Source organism: Peromyscus californicus, unplaced genomic scaffold (genome assembly GCF_007827085.1).
Source record: "Peromyscus californicus insignis strain IS unplaced genomic scaffold, ASM782708v3 Scaffold_8__1_contigs__length_139910024, whole genome shotgun sequence".
NCBI classification, from domain to species: Eukaryota; Metazoa; Chordata; class Mammalia; order Rodentia; family Cricetidae; genus Peromyscus; species Peromyscus californicus.
In genome coordinates, this window is record NW_026294606.1 from 89,621,903 (window position 1) to 89,636,008 (window position 14,106).

Consider the following 14,106-nt stretch of genomic DNA (forward strand, 5'->3'; position numbering starts at 1 on the left):
CCCAAGTGAGTGCATTGTGCATTCTGTTACATGGTTGAACTCTGCCCTTACCCCTAGATCGTAGAGTTCCTCCCCTGCCACTGGAAAGCAGCTTCCTTGATCGTTTGTAGCAGTGGCATAGACGTCCACCTGGGCTTATGTAGCTAGTCCAGCACAGCTGAGGATAAGTGAGAGCTGGAAAATGTCACACACATGTCTGAGTGCCAGAGTCCAAGTCCATGCTGCAGACTTTAAAAGGTCTGTGGCGAGGAGGAGCCACCTCTGGGAGCAGGCGGGAAGCATTGAGAAGGTGGGCAAGCCTGCGAGCCCAGCCTGGAGCCTGGAGCGTCTAGATCTTGCTTGAGTGGGGCTCTGTCATGTGCAGCCCTGGCTTTTCTTTGCAGAGAGCTGTTGGCAGAGGAAAAAACATGGAACGCCCAACCACAGGATTCCCAAAAACACGGCTAAGCATTAATTTCGCTAACATGTTAGATGGCACTCGGGTCTCCGCAGGCTCATTCCTGGGCTAGAAACAGTTCCCAAAAGCCATGTGATTCCACATTCCCCCTGGCCATGTGCGGATAATGAGCAAATCTGCCTGGTCTGGCCCTGGCGTTCTAGCCATTCAGAGCCAGGCATTCCCCAGCCCTGGCCTAGGCCTGCCCTTTGGATACACTAGGCACCCTCCTCTTGCCCTCGGTGAAGACCAGAGCACATATGCTCAGGGGTTCGCCAGACCCAGACCCACAGGGCCACAATGACACCACCTCCCAACCATTCAGTGTCTCGTGGAAGACAGGCTAAAAAGAAGGCTACTAGGGTAGCGTCTGTTAGGTCTTGACTCACAAACACTATTTCCATGGTTTTCTTTGAAACACACACACACACACACACACACAACCAAACCGATTTTAATTAAAGATCTTGTCTTGTGGTCAGGAGGCCACAAATGAGGGCAGAGTGGCTTTCATGTGACGAACATACACAGGGCCGAGCCTGTTTCCCATAAAAGGACACTTTTCCCCCCAAATAAGAAAACAGTTCGTTCCTCACAGTTCGGGAATGCTATGCGAAGCTGTCTTTTTCAGAGTCTGCAGTGGAGGGTCTCCCCACGGCAGCCTTTGCGGATGCTGAAGTAGCTGCGATGCTGGTCAGCCTCCAGTGCCTGCTGGGATCATCCACGCCGAGATCAGACACGTGGTCCTGACTGTTAAGTAAAAAAAAAAAAAAAAAAAAAAAACAGCCAAAATCCAAGTCAGTGCACCCCAAAACTCCAGGCTTCCCGTAGAGTGCCAGGATGTGCATTCCTGCCTTTTCCCCTTTGTTTATTTTAAACATTTAAAAATTTGGGGCAGGGGCAGTGGAGATGGCTCAGAGGTTAAAAGCATGATGCTCTTGTAGAGGCCGGGGCTGGATTCCCAACACTCACAGGGCAGCTCACAACCATCTCTAACTCCAGTTCTTGGGGTGTATAGTGCCCTCTTCTGCCTCCATAGGCACCAGGCAGGCACGTGGTGCATGCATACAGGCAAACCAACCACGCACATAAGACAAAGAAATAAAAGTTTGAATTTTATTACTGTGTGTGTGCAGTTTGTGTCAAGGTCAGAGGACAACTTTCGAGAGTTGGCTCTCACCACTGAGCAGCCCTGCCCAGCCCTGTGATTTTTGATTTCGAGATAGTTTCCCTAGGTGATCCGGAGAACAGTGGGGACCTGAGGAGAGAGGAGGCTGGACTATAGGTCAAGGAGCATATGAACCCAGGGTCCAGGATTCAGGGGCTAGCCCATGTTCTGGGCTGAGCTGAGAACCTCTGAGTGAGGGTGTGATGAGCACTGTGCAGTGAGCACCACACTATGGGCACTGTGCAGTGAGCACCACACTGTGGGCACTGTGTGATGAGTACTACACCATGGACACTGTGATGAGCAATGTGTCCACTGTGTGATGAGCACCACACTATGGGCACTGTACAATGAACACTATGCAATGAGCACCACACTATGAGCACTGTACAGTGAGCACTACACTATGAGCACTGTGTGATGAGCACCACACAGTGAGCACTGTGCAAGGAGCATTGTGCAAGGAGCACCACACTGTGGGCATTGTGCAATGAGTACTACACCACAGACACTGTACACCCTTGGTTCAGAGCTGTGGTCAGGACTTTAACCAGTCTTCACACTTGGGGGGGGGGTTTCCTCTATCCTGTGCAGGATGGCATGCATTCTATCAGAGGCTCACAGCCTTTCCCTCTGACACGGGACAAGTGCCTCACGCCTGTTTTATCAGGCAGAGCAGGACTTCTCAGGTCCCTAGTAGTCCAGCGCTTCCCCACAGGGCAGTGTCTGTAGGCAGAGCCTCTTGTTCCCACTGTGGCCTCTGGTGGATTTCAGTGGTCTCCAGGTGAAAACACCAAAAGAGCAAACAAGCACGCACGGAGACTCCCCTCTCTGTCACGCCAAGGCCACGGGGCTGTGGCACCTCTCCTCCATGACTCCTGCAGTATGGACCCTGTGCCCTCTCACACAAGAGGGCTGCTTCAGCTCTGTGGATCACCCCTCTATTCCAGCCAGCAGGAAAGAGGACTGCTTAGAAGGAAGAGCAGGGCTCCAGTCAGCTGTAGGGGTTTGTTTGATGTTTTAGGGATAGAGTGACCACATTCTTACCTTAATCTTATTAGCTATAATGTGGTCAGATAACATCAGCCACCAGCAGGGGAGGCTGGGAAGTGTGGCTTTAATTCTGGGTGTCCATATACCTGGCTGCGGGGGCTGTTTCTGTGTTCCTGTGTGTCCCTGGTGTTCATGTCAGAGCCCGGACTGTGCGAGGGTTTCCGTGAGTGGACAGATGCTTGTATGGTGCAGCAGAGGGACTGACATGGGGCTCATCAGGGCTCACTGCTCAGTCCCATGGTGTGTGATGGGGCAGGGTGTAGTGAGATGGCTCAGTAGTACGTATTTCACCATGACAGGGGTGAGCACATGTGGTCTTCAGAGAAGGCATGCCCTTCCCAGCAGCCAAGGGCTCTCCGCCTCTACCCCAGCTTTGCTTAGGTCACTACAGGATCCCACCACCCCCTCCAACACCAGGCTAGGCCTTGCAGAGAATGTCCCAGGTAACCCTGCCCCATGGTCTCCATTTCATTCATCCAGTCACTGGGGCTCTGTTTGCTTTGCGGACAGCTGTGAGGTGGGGTCATCTTCTACAATTCAATTAGCAATAGACACCCCCCAAACTCAGCAGATGGGAGGCCCAGTCACTTGTTATGGGGGATGAGGAAGGGGGCTCCATAACCTTGTGGGAGGCGGACATAACTCCTGAACACTCAGCCAGACCAAGCAGCAAGGAGGTGGTCAGGAACCGCCCACACACTTCCCCCAGATGTGGCACCGCAGCTGTGGCTCCTTAAGTCCCACTTGGGGCCTCCACAGGCAAAGGACTCAGGTTGTCTTCTAGCCTGGTAAGAAGGTGATGAAGGGCCTCATCTTCACCTTCTGTCCTCAGTGAAGGGGTGAGATCTGAGCTCTAGGAAGGGCCTTGAGGCTCCTCTGTCCCACTTCTGGTTTTGACACTGGGAAACTGAGGCCCAGATGGTAAAGTGAGTTCCTCAGAGGCCCAGGAGAGCTAGGACTAGACCCCAGCCTTCTGACTCCATGACACTTAGGTCCACATTAGACTCCTAGGAAGGCTCTGTTGTCATCCTGCCTCAATTATGTGTGTGCCCAGAACAAGCATTGCAGGGGTCAGAAGCTCACTGTCCTGCGGTGAGGTTCTGGTTCCCAGCTCTGTTAATTCTGTCACTCTGTCTGTGACAGAGGAGGAGCCCACTCAGGGACCCAGAGGAGGAGCCCACTTAGGGACCCATCCTTTCCTCATGGGATGGGGCAGCCGAGTGCTTGTTGGCATCTTGCCTCCTGCCCTCGGCACACTGTCCACTCTGGTCCTGAGCCTCTCTGGCCCTAGATGGCTGAGGCTGTGTTTCCACCCGTGTCAGTGCCCCAGGGCTCTCTCTCCAGGAAGTCCAGCTTACTGCAGCAGAAATTTACCAAGGAACCTCTGCCAGGAACAGAAACTTTGAGGCTCAAAGAACTGGGTGACCTCAAGAAATGAAGAAACAGCTGGACAGAGGACGTTTGTGAGCCTGGGATCCAGCTGGGGTGGCTGTCTGGAGACTACTGACTTTTTCCCTGTATCTGCACCCCAATAATATAGCTCTAAAACTCCAAGTCAGAGGCTGGGGTGTGGCTCATTTGATGGAGTTCCTGCCAAGCATGCAAGAAGCCCTGGGTTCCATTCTCAGCATGGCATAACCTGGGTGTGATGGTGCATGCCAGTGATCCCAACTCTGGGGAGGTAGAGGCAGGAGGAGCATAAGTTTAAGGCTGTCCTGGGCTACTTAACTAGTGAACTTGGGGCCAGCCTGGGCTATGTGAAACCTTTTTCTTAATGAAATAAAATCCCAAGTCCAGTAGAAAGCCTGCTCCAAGCCTCTGCATCTTACCTTCATTCCTCAAGAGCAGAGAGTGGGATGCCATGCCAGCCACCTTTGCCTGCCTTTCCATTGGTGGGCTGCCCAGAAAGCCTGCTGTGCTATGGAGGGAAGGGACTCACAAGCTTGGCCCCTGATAACGTGGTCCCTCCTGCCTGCTTGCCTGATAACGGCTGCATTTGGAAATGCACGACACTCTTTCCTCACATCTGCTCCAAATTTGTGTTTCAGAAATGAGAGCACTCAGTTCCGTGGTATCACACGGCACTCCGCTGGCCTGGGAGTATGGAGCTGATTGGACGTCCCACCCAAAGGAGAGGCGGTTCAAGCTCTTTCCAGGAAATTGAGTGGAACACCCAAACTGACATCCAATATTAAATATTATATTTGTGGAGTTGTTCTGGAGAGTTCCCTGGCATCCGACATCTGGGAGAGAAATTTATAAGTGGGGAAACTGAATGCCTAGTTGGAATGAGGCTCATCAGAGCTGGGAAATTAAAACATCGCTGTGCGCAGGGCAGGAGGGCTGCGCAGAAAGGTAGGGCTATTAAAATATGATTAGCCCAGCCGTATTTTGTCTCCAAAATGTCATACATCGTTAAAGTTGAAAAGACTTTGATGCCAGTACCCCTGGCAAGGGCTGTGCCCCGTCAGCAGAATGGACCCCAGAACGTTCTCTGCAAATATGCAGGCTAAGCGGGGCAGAACCCAGAAAACCGTGGCTGCACCCCCAAATCCAAGCCCCGATGCTCATGAGCCTCAAATGTGGCACGTGTCAAGCCAGGCAGATTCAGGATGTGGGGCACAGGGTAGGGCCACCTGCAGAATGCAACGGAGGGTCAAGGGTGCAGCCTGGTGGCAGAATGCTCACCGAGCATGGATGAGTCCCTGAGTTCTGTCTCCAGCAACTCAAAACAGACAAAAGTATACCCGAAATCTGGGTGATCAAGACAAATGATATTTTAGCCTAGGAAAGAAAAATTAAAGTGCTAAACCATTATCTGCTGTGATTGGCAAGCCTTTTTTTTTAAAAATATAAATAAAGTTTTATTAGGTCCGGGGCCAGAATCAGGGATGGGCCAGTCAGGAAGGGTTTTATAAAGTCAGGATCATATTTTGTCCTTTTAAAAATTTGATATTTTGCTTGTTATATGGAGTTTTACAGTTTTGACTTACCTTTTTTGAGGCAGGATTTCATGTGGCACAGGTTGGCCATGAGCCAGGATCTCATGTAGCACAGGCTGGCCATGAGTGCACTATGTGACCTAGGATGACCTTGAATTGCTGATCCTTCTACTTCCTCCTCCCAAGTATTGGGATTAATAGGCATGTGCAACCATACCCAGTATTGTTTGTGGTGCTGGGAATAGAATTCAAGGGTTTCCTGTATTCTGGGTAAGCTTTATACCCACTGAGCTACATTCTCCATCCTTACAATTTTGATTTTAATAAACAACTGCTTTTTAAAAAAAAATACTCCTGAGAGGTGAGGGTTGTGACTTTTTCATCTAAATCTCATTATTTAAATCAAATGCATCCCACCAGATTACTTCAGTCTCTGCCCTGGCCAGAGGAAAGGTTTGACGCTTTCTTGTTTCCCCGACCAGGGACTTCCAGGTCTCCAACTCTGTCAAAGAACCCTGACCTGGTACTTGGAGGCCACCAAGAGCTTCCTGTAATCCTAAAACACCCACACATCTGCCGTCCCCCCTCGCCTCACTGATGGGCCCAGCTGGCCTTGGAAGCCTTTGGTGGTAGAAAGTGCAGTTCCATGGGACAGATGCTGGGTTGGCACCTCCTGGCCAGGGTCTCTAGGTGTCAGACAAGAAGGGGGTAGGAAGTCCCATCATGCACCGCTTGAGGAGAGAACCCAGATGCCACCCCAGAAACCACCTGCACTCAGGTGTCTGTGCTCAAGCATCTGGGCATGAGCATTGTCTGGGCACCAGCCACATTCATGGCTGCGGACAGTTATGAAGATTGTTGGAAGCTGGGAGTATTTTAGAGTTAAAAACTGCCGAAGGCAGCTCTTGGCTCCGTCCCAGGCATAGGCAGTGAAGCCTGTGGACTGTCACTCAGCAGCTGGCTTTAGGGGACCCCAAACATCTCCCCCCCCAGCTCTGACCTGGGAGCCTGTGTGGCTTGAGTGGGTACTAGGAAACCTGAAGTGGCCTTGGGAATGGCCTAGGCTGACCCTGCAGGGTGAGGAGGGTGTCCCTGACATGGTGGGCAGCAACCACAATCCAATCCAGGCTCAAGTTGCCTGGGTTGGTTTGAATTCCCTTGGTTGCTCAGGCTGGCTTTGAACTTAGTGTCCTCCCACCTAAGCCCCTCGAGTAGCTGAGTTGCCAGGCCTGCAGCCCCTGGCTTAGAGAAGCTGCTTCTGAGAGCTTTGTGAGTTGGGAAGAGGACCACCAAGACAAAGTTAGTATGGAAATGCCACAGGGAAGCCCATTGCTTTTTTTCAGGAGTGGGTATCAAACGCAGGCTTTCACACACACTCAGCAAGCTCTCTAGCACCAAACTTTGTCCCCTGGAGCCCATTACTTTGCATGCTAATTAAAAACAACTATAAACAATGATATCAATTCCTGGCCACATCCCATATTTACTGAACAGGAAGTGTGCTGACAGTGGAGAGTTCATTTTTGACCCCTCTCGTGTGGCCCCGACGACCATGATCAGAGCCACAGCAACAGTTCTCACTAATGGCGGGGAGGCGCTGGTTCTTAAGAAGCTCCTGGGTCCTCCCATGGCCTAAATTACTGGGGCATACTTGGGCAGTACTGACTCCCAATGCCCCCAAATGTGAGGACGGGGTGCAGAAAGACCTGTCATCTCCCTCAGCAGCGGTCCATACCCATCCCATTAGGAGAAGAGGAAGGGGAGAATTGGGGGCCATGGCACACCCGCACTGGGCGGATGGATGTCAGAAAGTGGTGAGGTCGGAGTGTCATCGAGGAAAGCTGGAGCTGGGGACATGGGACGAGTGGCTCTGTAAGGCTGGTTTTGCCTCCGACCACGGAGGGCTGGAAAAGGCCCAGTCATAATAGATTTGACCTGCTGCCTGCTGACGACACAGACCTGAAGGCAGCCCAAGAGACCCATAAACTGAACTCACAGCCCCCGCCCGTCCCTGGGTTTGGCGTGGTGGAGGCTGGCATTACTACTATGGTGGGGAGGAGTTGTGGTGACTCATGGCCCTTCCTCCCAGAGCTTTCCCTTGCCACTATTGAATGAAACCTCAGACATCTGAGTTACGGCAGAGCCTCCTGGAATGGCCAGAGCTCTCGGTCATGGTGGAGGCCATGCCAATCACTGTCATCCAGAGTCTTGGCCCCAAGTTTTTGGGAAATTTGAGGTCAGTGGCATATTAAAGGGGACTGTTGAACCTGCATAGGATTTGATTCAGAGTGTGTACTTGGCTCAGTGGTAGGAGGAGAAGGAGGGAAACTGAGTCACTTCATACACTGGGAAAATCCAGGCCATTGAATGTGGGACAGGACTTCCCAGGTCCTGTAATGACCTTGGAGGAAATACTGTGAAAATACCCAACACTCTTGGTGAGCCTCAGTTTCCCCATCTGTGAAGTGGGAAGAAGACCTCAGGGTCCTGTGAGGCTTTAAAGTATGAGCTGAATTCAGTCAGGCAGAGTACATCCTGCCAAGACACTCACGGAAAGCACCAAAGATGCTGGGATCCGCTTTCTCCCTTCCTCTGCCCATCTCCCAGGCCATGTTTACTTTTTTTCAATCTGTGTTTTATTTTACACATTGACTCAGTGTGACATCATTAAAAGTTACTGTGTGCCCTTTATGTAGCCTCCACAACTTTACTTATTATATAATCTTGACTTATGTAGTAGAATATTATTTTAACGTGTGTTACTTGTACTTACGTTGTATTTGTTTAACTCTGTGAAGCTGTGTTACTGTGCCTGTGTAAAACACCTGATGGTCTAATAAAGAGCTGAATGGCCAATAGCAAGGCAGAAGAAAGGATAGGCAGGGCTGTAGCATGAATCTCAAAAGTTCTTATTTATAAAAACAAACATGGAGCCAGGTATTGGGGTGAACACTGAATGATCAGAGAAGCAGAACAAGCCACAGCTTTCTCACCTCGCCAGTTCCTCAGCTGATCCTGTTTCCTCAGACTGGAAGCTTCTGTGTCCTTATCCAAATGGATCTCAGCTGAATTGCTGCTCAAAAGCCTAAAAGCTTAACCAGCCTCTAGTTCCTCGTCCTCATGCCTTAAATACCTTTCTGCTTCCTGCCATCACTTCCTGAAATTAAAGGCTCTTGTTACCACGTCTGGCTGTTTCCAGTGTGGCCTTGAACTCACAGAGATCCAAGATCTGGAATGCTAGGATTAAAGGCGTGTGCTACCTCTGCCTATCCTCTATGTTTAATATTGTGGCTGTTCTGTTCTCTGACCCCAGATAAGTTTATTAGGGTGCACAATATTTTAGGGAACACAATATCACCACACAGGGCTGGCAGGCATAGAGAATATATAGAGGGAGAAATCTGGGAGGAGAGCTAAGATCTAGGAGCCAAAGCAGGAGGAGGACTCCAGGGGCCAGCCAGATAGCAAGCCACAGAGTAAGAGTAAGATTTACAGAAGTTAGAGAATGGGAAAAGCCCAGAGGCAAAAGGTAAATGGAATAATTTAAGATAAGGAAAGTTGGCTAGAAACTAAGGCAAGCTAAGGCCAGGCATTCATAAGTAATAATAAGCCTCCATGTGTGATTTATTTGGGAGCTGGGTGGCGGGCCCCCCAAAAAGAGTAAAAAACAAACAACAACAGACTTATTCCTTGTTTCAGCTATGATGCACTCTGAAACCTGTGAACACATCTCCCAACATTAAGGTTAAAAGAATTTAAGCTAGCTGGCCTACTGGGACTCAATTGTTTTTCTAGCTATCTATCTATTTATTTATTTATTTATTTATTTATTTATTTATTATACAGTATATAATCTGGCTGCATATACTCCTGCATGCCTGAAGAGGGCACCAGATCTCACTACAGATGGTTGTGAGCCACCATGTGGTTGCTGGGAATTGAACTCAGGATCTCTGAAAGAGCAGCCAGTGCTCTTAACCTCTGAGCCACCTCTCCAGCCCCCAATTGTTTTTCTTAATCATTAAGCTAAGCCACAGTCTATGTGGCTCCTCAATAGAAACTCATGTGTTCTAGCTGTGTGACATTTCCTTGTTTAATTTTCAATCATCAAAACTCTATTTAAACTAACATTATTATTATTATCAATTAGACAGCACAGCTTAGGAAGAAATTATCTTCATAATAATCCACAGGTAAAAATGCCCAGTAGAACAGGATATTTTCATGAGATAAACACACTACGTTACAGGCAGTGGGGATCTCCCTACATGCATTCACACCATACCAGATACTAAAGAAAGACAGCAGCAGCAAACATGTGAAGGCACAGCAGAAGCAAAAGACATTCTGGAGTCTGTGGTCTCGGGGCCTTGCCTATGCAAGATTCACCCATCAAGGGTTTGCCTCCTGGTGGGCTGATACCCCAAAATCAACAGCCATCTGCTGCTCCTCTGACATGGCCACTGGCAGTATACAACGTATTTTGATCATATCTATCTCCCACTGCCTCCTCCAGATGTCCCTTTCCCAACTTTATGTTCTTCTCTCCTTTATTCGTGATGCCCAAATGTGCATGGGTGTAGGGCCATCCACCAGAGCATGGGCAGCCTACCAGTGCCCACACCCCAAAGAAAAGTGACTCTCGTCCCCTCTGCAGCTATCAACTGTCAAAACTCCTCATCTGGGGCGGAGTTCCATGAGCACCTCCATATCCATGCTGAGATTTTGTCTGACTTGATCTTATGCATCTTCATGAGTGCAATGGCCATATTGTGTTCAGAGGACAGCATTTCACAGTACTGCTTCCCATCCTCTGGCTCTTACCTCCTTCCCATGCCCTCTTCCATGATGTTCCCTTGGGCAGGGAGAGGGTTGATACAGATGTCCTGTATATGGCTGAGCACTCAATATTACATTTTCTTAGTTATTTGAGTCTTTGCATTAACTATTGCCCCTTGCAAGAGAAGTCCCTCTGACCAAGGTTGAGAGCAGCACTAATCTATGGGTAGAAACAGAAATATTTACAAAGCATTTTGGCAACATGTCTACTAAACAAAACAACTATAGTAGGTTTCTGCCCTAGTAACTATGACCTCCTGAGTAATGGATAGTTGACCAGATTTATAGCATTAGGCATCAATTCCCTCCCATTAAACAGGCCTCAGATCCAAGAATAAAGCAGTTGGTTACCCCCATAACTATCACGCCACTATTGCATTAGTAGACACAACATGCTTGACATAGGTGCTGTAGCATTCAGGCTCCACCACTGGGTAAGACCATTGATCTCTTTTCTCCCCCAGCAGACTGACTGCATAGCACCTTCTGGAACTACAAAAGCCACCTAGCAGGAGGGAGTATCCTGGTCAGTTGCAGATTGATTTCTCCATATCTTGCAAACAAAGTGCCTTCAGCAATAAGGTCTCACCAGCTAGTATAGTAGGCAGCTAAGCAATGGCAATAGTCTGTTGTTTTGGGAACTTCTTGACCAACAACTCAGAGGGAGGTATCCCACACCTAAGTGCTGTGGGATAGTCTGTATGTCAAACGTGTTGCTCTGATTGGTCAATAAATAAATCACTGATTGGCCAGTGGCTAGGCAGGAAGTATAGGCGGGACAAGGAGGAGAATAAAGCTGGGAAGTGGAAGGCTGAGTCAGAGACACTGCCAGCCGCTATAATGACAAGCAGCATGTGAAGATGCTGGTAAGCCACAAGCCATGTGGCAAGGTATAGATTTATAGAGATGGATTAATTTGAGCTGTAGGAACAGTTAGCAAGAAGCCTGCCACGGCCATACAGTTTGTAACCAATATAAGTCTCTGTGTTTACTTGGTTGGGTCTGAGTGGCTGTGGGATTGGCAGGTTAGAGAGATTTGTCCTGACTGTGGGCCAGGCAGGAAAACTCTAGCTACACCTAAGACTGAGATTTCCATTTAATAACCCATGTCTTCAGGGAGTGGCATTGTCCATCCATATAGGATGCCTCCATCTCCAGATTCCTCTTTTATATGGTATTTTTTACAAAGCAGTGATTTTTCCATAAGGCCTTCCAATACACCCTTAGGTTTTGGTTAACTTATCCACATTGCCTCTCCTCTCCCATCTGCCAGCACCCATCCAGGCTTAACACTTTAACTCTTACTATCCCTCCAGTTAGTTTATTATCACGTTTTACTATCTCCTGCCACACTCACGGGCTCTTTCTGACTTTCTTACCTTCACAGACACTCTCAGTTAAACACACAAATCTAAAAACTCAAAGTTAAGATCCACAGAGTGAAGACACATGGTATTTGTGTCTCTGGGCCTGGATTATCTCATAGTCTAATGTGTTCCAGTTTGTCTTAGTTAGGGTTTCTACTGCTGTGATGAAACACCATGACCAAAATTAAGTTGGGGAGGAAAGGGCTTATTTGGCTTACGCTTCCACATTGTAATCTATCATTGAAGAAAGTCAGGACAGTAAATCAAACAGGGCAGGACCCTGGAGGCGGGAGCTGATCCAGTGGCCATGGAGGGGTGCTGCTTACTGGACTGCTCATCATGGCTTGCTCAGCCTGCTTTTTTACAGAACCCAGTGCTGTGGGATGGTCTGTATGTCAAATGTGTTGCTGATTGATCAATAAATAAATCACTGATTGGCCCGTGGCCAGGCAGGAAGTATAGGCGGGACAAGGAGGAGAATAGAGCTGGAAAGGGAAGGCTGAGTCAGAGAGACGCTGCCAGCCGCCATGATGACAAGCCTCATGTGAAGATGCCGGTAAGCCACGAGCCATGTGGCAAGGTATAGATTAATGGAAATGGATTAATTTAAGCTGTAAGAACAGTTAGCAAGAAGCCTGCCACGGCCATACAGTTTGTAACCAATATAAGTCTCTGTGTTTACTTGGTCGGGTCTGAGCAGCTGTGGGACTGGCAGGTGGCAGAGATTTGTCCTGACTGTGGGCCAGGCAGGAAAACTTTAGCTACAACCCAGGACCACTAGGCTAGGAATGGCACCACCCACAATGGACTGGGTCCTCCCCCATCAATCATTAATTAAGAAAATGCTCTGCAGCAAGATCTTAATGAGGCATTTTCTCAATTGAGGTTCCCTCCTTTCAGATGACTCTAGCTTATGTCAAGTTGACATATAACTAGCCAGCACAACTGTCCTTGTCAACTTGACACACACACACATACACACACACACACATCACCATTAAGCCATAACTTTTCCATTTTTTTGTTCATCCCCAAGATCTAAGATTAGTAAATGCAACAAATGTAAAGCATATTACAAACTTAAAAGTTCCACAGTCTTTACCACTTCAAACATTTTAAAAGTTCAGTCGCTTTAAAAGTCCAAAGTCTCTTTTAAAACCTAAAATCCCTCCAGGCAGTGGTGGTGCACACCTTTAATCCCAGCACTTGGGAGGCAGAGGCAGGTGGATCTCTAAGTCGGAGGCCAGCCTAGTCTACAGAGTGAGTTCCAGAATAGCCAGGGACACACACAGAAACCCTGTGGGAAAAAACAAAACAAACGAACCACCCTAAAGTCTCTTTAAAAACTCAGTCTCTCAACTGTGGGCTCCTGTAAAATAAAAAATAAGTTAAATACTTTCTTACTTCAAGAGGGATGAAGCAGAGCACAGTCACAATCTAAAAACCAAAACAAAACCATACTCCAACATTGTAAGTAATTCACTGCCCAGTGTCTAGGATCCACTCATGATCTTCTGGGCTCCTCCAAAGGCCTTGGGTCAGTTGTCTAGCTCCGCCGTCTGCAGCACACACAGCTCTAGGCTCAAGCTGGCTCCACTCCACTGCTGCTGCTGTTCTTGGTGGTCATCCCATGGTACTGGCATCTCCAAAATGCCGGGGTCTTTTGCTGCAAAAAGGATGCACTGTTACTACTGAGTGCCTCTCCTGGGCTCTCGTCAGGGATTCCAGCCCCGCCACACAGTGCCAGCCTCAGCTGGTCTCCATGACCCCTTCACACCTGTGAAACCAGTACCACCTGGGTGACTCTTACACTACCAAGTTCGGCTGCCAGCATGAGGCACAGCCTTGGCCACCTCTGGAACACAGCTTTTGTGTGCTGACCCTGAGGAAATACCTCCCAGAAGACATCGCCTCAGTGATGCTGGCCTCTTCTTAATTGCAGCTGATTCTCCAGCCCCAGCTGTCCAGCATCCATTGTCCCAGCAAAGAGAAGGTTTTTCTTTAGTGGTTCTGATCCCTTGTTAATCACGGCTGACTCTTCAGTTTCAGCTGACCAGACACCACAGATTCTTTACACAAATGGCCTGGAAGAGTCTTTGCTTCCCTCTGAAACTTCACAAGCCAGGCCTTCACATCTTCACGGCTTTCAGAACTCTTATCTTCCAAGCTCCTACAGAACAACCCATTGAGGTCTCAATATTCATTGACTTTTCTAACCCAAAGTTCCAAAGTACTTCAATAATCCTCCTGAAACAATATGGTTAGATCTGTCACAGCAATACCCCATTATCCTGGCACCAA